The sequence below is a fragment of the Leptonychotes weddellii genome, chromosome 11 (genome assembly GCF_054177405.1).
Source record: "Leptonychotes weddellii isolate Sample4059 chromosome 11, ASM5417740v2, whole genome shotgun sequence".
Classification (NCBI taxonomy): domain Eukaryota; kingdom Metazoa; phylum Chordata; class Mammalia; order Carnivora; family Phocidae; genus Leptonychotes; species Leptonychotes weddellii.
Genome location: NC_138379.1, coordinates 29,759,594 through 29,764,911, shown reverse-complemented (window position 1 = coordinate 29,764,911; position 5,318 = coordinate 29,759,594). Strand labels below are relative to the sequence as shown.

The 5,318-nt window shown below is 39.0% G+C and overlaps 1 pseudogene; it reads right to left on the bottom strand.

Annotated features, from left to right (window-relative positions):
* Positions 1 to 1,851: 1,851 nt before the first annotated feature.
* Positions 1,852 to 2,608, bottom strand: LOC102728160 (protein FAM136A pseudogene; annotated as a pseudogene).
* Between the last annotated feature and the right edge of the window lie 2,710 nt (positions 2,609 to 5,318).

Here is a 5,318-nt window from a genome sequence, read left to right as displayed (position 1 = left end):
GTTAAGTGATACTTACCCCCTCTTCCTCAACAAGGAAAAGATCTTTATTTATCTAATTTCTAAAACATATGCTATTTATTTATTTATTTTTTTTTAAAGATTTTATTTATTTATCCATGAGAGACAGAGACAGAGACAGAGAGAGAGAGAGAAGCAGAGGGAGAAGCAGACTCCCTGTCGAGCAGGGAGCCCGATGCGGGACTCGATCCCAGGACCCCGGGATCATGACCTGAGCCGAAGGCAGACGCTTAACCATCTGAGCCACCCAGGCGCCCAACATATGCTATTTTTGATGTAATTCATATCCATGTTTAAATTATCTTTAAATTAATTAATTTATTTATTTTGGAGGAAAAACTAAATCTTATTTATTTTTATAACCAAACCACTAGTAAAATGCATCACAGCCTTGAAACACCAAACGCAGGCTATATTATCATTTCAAGTAATCAGTTGGTAAAAAGACAACAAGGTCCTTATCAAAATGATAAAGTGCTAGAGCTGGGCAGAACACTGCTGCAAAGGCCCCAGGCAAAAGTGGCATTTGGTAACGGGGGAGGGGGAGTTGCCCCTCTTTTGTTTTAGAAGAATCACAGCTCACCCCTGAGTCGCTTACTTATTCTTCTTTGACCTTCCTGTTGCCATGGGATTGCTTCAGTAGGGTACTGTTATTTCAGGGGGCTAAATAAGCAATACTGAGTTTAGGCTTTCATTCCATCCTGTTTTATAAAAACCAGGTTTTTCCAAATCCAGTAGTTAATAACTCCCTTAATTAAGGCAACATTTCCTCCTCCAGTGTTCATTCCTGGATACTCCCTTTCCTTTATTATTTTTTTAAAGGTTTTATTTATTTATTTGAGAGAAAGAAAGAGAACAAGTGATGGGGAGGGGAGAGAGAGAGAGGGAGAAGCAGACTCCCCCCTGAGCAGGAAGCCCGATGCGGGCTCGATTCCAGGACCTGGAGATCATGACCTGAGCTGAAGGCAGAGGCTTAACCTCTTGAGCCACCCGGGTGCTCTAAACTCCCGTTCCCTTCAAGGGCAAGTGTCACTGCAAGACTGTCCCATTGCTCTGCTGCAGCTAGCCTCAGGGCCCGTCGCAGCAGCCAGTGAGAGGGAAGGTCAGCTTCCCATACCCAGCATAACATCGCCTCTCATGTGGTTGCAGGGTCTCCTAGCTGAAGGATGTAATGTGTACTTTAAGAAATGCATATCCAAATCTTGATAGCCGGAAACAGATATGAACTGTTCAAAGTTCCTCCCTAAACTACCTCTCCCAATTCCACATCTTACACCAACTGCAAGCCCTTGTACGTAAAACAAAACCAAGCAAAACAAAGGCCCAGAAACCTTTTTTTTTCCTTTCTAAATTAGTGACTGTGCGGGTTTTGTTTTACAGCTTATGGAAAATGATTTGGTGATCTTTCTGGTCAACAGGAGGTTGGCAATGAATAGAAACATCTCTGCTCACGCTCCACCAGACCACAGGCAGTTTAGACGAAACTGCCAGCCTGCTGGTACCTGTGGACTATGAGGAATCTGGTACTGTGGAGGGCTCTGGCTTGGTACAAGGGAGGTCCCTCATGCCAGGACAAGCACATGAAATTTAGGCTACCAAAAACCCTCCTGCACTGTCTCTGACCCAAATTTTAGCACCAGTTTTTTTTTTTTTTTATTTCACTTTGTAGGGTTGAAACATAAAGGAACCAGGTGTCCAGAGGCAAGTGACACATGCCTCAAACTTGCTTCCATCCTTAATTTCTTCATACTCTTCACTTAAAAGACTAAAACTCCCAATTCTGTTTTTAAATAGATTCCTGCCATCAGCTCTGAAGGCCAATTGCAAAAACTTCTATTTCCCCATGGAGGAAAGAGACTCCTTCATCTTGGTCATGGTTGGGCTGAGGTGCGTGTGGTCATCCACACACTTGGTCACACAACTCTCCAGCTGCCTCGTTACCTGAAGCTCTTTACTTCCTGCATCTCCTGAATCTTTGGCTGTGTCGTTGCAGTACATGGTACACCGGGCCAGGAGGTCCTGGACTCTCCAACTCACTGGTCCCCAGGGCCTGGGCTTAAGCCAAAGGCGCACATTCAACGTTCAATGCAACATTCAATGCAACATTCAATGTTCAAAGCAACATTCAACATTCGGTGCATTGGCTTCATGGACACCTGGCTGTTTTCACAATAGCTGGCTCTGCACCAGAACATGAAGCCTTGCATCTTCCAGATGTTTCCTCCGTCCACATTCTTCACCATGGAGTCCATGTCTTCCTGCACCTGGAGCTGCTGCAGCTCCTCTGTGGTGACCCAGCACTGCACCCCTCGGAGCTGGCGCCAACATGGACTCTGGCCCATATCCAGACTGTTGAAACAATACTAGATATTACTAGTAACATTGCATATAGTCAACAGTTATTTAGATTTACCCACACATTTAGGCTCTCATCATTGTTTGTTGCTGTTGTTTTCTGTATCTCTGAACTTACATCTGACATCATGTTCCTTCGCTGGAGGGATATTCTTTAGTATCTAACTTGGTACAAGTTTGCTAATAGAAAAATCTCTGTTTTGTTTTGTTTTATGTTCTAAGCATGCATTTTGCTCTTGAATGACATTTGCACTAAGTATGAAATTCTGGGTTGGTAGATATTTTCTTTCAGCATTAAAAAGATACTACTGCATTATCTATCAGACGCCATTGATTATGTTATAAAGTCATCTAAAATTCTCCCCATTGCTCCTTTGAAAGTAGTTTCCATTTATTTTCTGATTGCTTTTAAAAATAGTTTTCTTTGCCATTCTATTTACTGAAGTATCACTATGATGTGTTTTGTTTTATTTTATTTTATTTTTTTAAAGATTTTATTTATTTATTTGACAGAGAGAGACACAGCGAGAGAGGGAACACAAGCAGGGGGAGTGGGAGAGGGAGAAGCAGGCTTCCCACTGAGCCAGGAGCCCAGGACCCTGGGATCATGACCTGAGCCGAAGGCAGATGCTTAACGACTGAGCCACCCAGGTGCCCCATTATGATGTGTTTTAATGGATTACATATTGGATTTATTTTTATTGTAATTTGCATTATAATTTTATTTATATTTTTATTTATAATCTTTATTCTGTGGATTCTCATTTTATATCAAATTCAGGAAGTTTTCAGCATATATGTCTTGTTATATTTCCTATCCCCACGATCACTCCCATCTCTTACTAGGACTCAAGTCACTTATGTTAGATCCATTCACTGTATATAACACTCTGTTTTCATTCTTTCTAATCACTACGTCTCTAATAAAAACCCAGGAGTCTGTCACTGGAAAAAAAAATCTGCTAGAACTCTTAAACTAAAGAGAAGTCCATGAATACTATATATTTTTAGGCTCTATAATAACTGCTTTAATTAGCATTTTGGTGTATGATATTTTGAGTTCCCATTTAACTATGTGATTCTGTGTAATTCTCAAAATATATAGGGGTTTCTGTCTGTATAAGTGTGTCTAGGGAATACTAAATCCTTTCGTGACTCAGGAAGTAACACTAAATGGTTTTTCTTTAACACTTGTAAAATAGTTTCTTAAAACAAATCATAAGTTTATACAGTACCTTTTCCACTACTGATAGGATTCATTTTAATTTCAAATTTATTTTTCAATGGGTATGAAACTACTGCCAGTAACTAAAATGATCTATTGCTCTCTCATACCACACAATGAATTATCTAAAATATTTCATATATACACTGAAATGAATTTTGACAATTGAAGACCATTCTTTAATAGTATTAGGAATTTATAGGTTATTTTCTTGAATAGAGAGAGATAAATTAGTTGTGGCATGGGTTCAAAATCGACACCTCTGAGTGAAATGTAATTAAAACATTTTCTCGTTCTACTGCTCCTTGGCCCGTTACCCTCGATAGACCCTTAATATGCACTTTGCCATACAGCCCATTTTCACCAGTAAGCACCTGATGTCTGTAGTATAGATGTTGGGTGCTTATGTAAAGACTGGGTGAAGTCTTGCTCAGGGAGGATAGAAACCGGGTTTCAGCATTTCATCGTGAGTGGATTAAATAGTAACTAAGTTTCCTTGCACTTATGAGATTCTGTAATTCAGTGAATCTGTAAAATCTACTGAGTCTGGATATTAAAGTCCATGGGGAATTCGGAAACTTTTTTTCAGTAATAGACTCCTGACTTCTTGATAAGTAACACTAGTTTACTAATTTGTGTTTATTAATTACCTCAGTGTGTACTGGGACTCTTACACAGATCATTGGGGATAATTCATGATGAATTATGATTAAAATGAGCAAATATGGAAAGAGTTTACTTGTAGAGTCAAAGAAAGCTCTTTGTAAATTGTGTTTGAAGTTTGTTTCCAGAGATGATTTAAAGGTCTATGAATGCCAGTGTTAACACTTTTATTAAAAAGTACTTTTAAAATGTAGACTTCTTTAAGGTGCCTGGGTGGCTCAGTCGTTAAGCGGCTGCCTTCAGCTCAGGTCATGATCCCAGGGTCCTGGGATCGAGTCCCGCATCGGGCTCCCTGCTCAGCAGAGAGCCTGCTTCTCCCTCTCCCTCTGCCTGCCTCTATGCCTACTTGTGCTATCTCTGTCAAATAAATAAATAAAATCTTAAAAAAAAAAATTTTTAAAAATGTAGACTTCTTTATAGGTCAGTAAGACTCATAGTCCTCAAGACTATCTCAGCTTATAGTTTTCTTCATTTTTCATAGGTAAAACATCATAGAACTAAAGAATTTTAAGAGCAATTTGATTAAACAATTCAATTATCTGATGAGAAAGAGAAATCTAGAGAGGTGGAATGGAATGTGTTACAAACCCAGAATTAGGTCATGGGATTGCTTATTGGATTTTGGCTTCTCTAATCTTTGGAATCTGGACTCTAATAATCAAGTCTTGCCAAAGATGTACAGATTTAAACTTTTTAATAATGCTGATTTTGACCATCATTAAATCTTTCAAGCATAGTGTTTGGGCAGAAGCTACGTGTTCATTTTTCAGAGACTTGACACAAGTTTTAAGTGTTTAATGAACATTGTAGATGGGGTTTGGGTTCAATGGAAATTATCTGTATAGTCCTAACCAAGGGTGAGAAGCTTTAACTCAGTAATTATATTAAATTTCATGTACTTCTCTTAATGCTTATTCTGAATTGATAAACCTGAAGATCACTTTTCTAAACATGGAGATTTGAGCCCCTTTGTATTGAGTTTCTATCTTTATAATGTTTGCCGGCAGTTTACTAATTAGCATTTTTAATTACCTTTTGTGTGTATCAGAGTCTTACC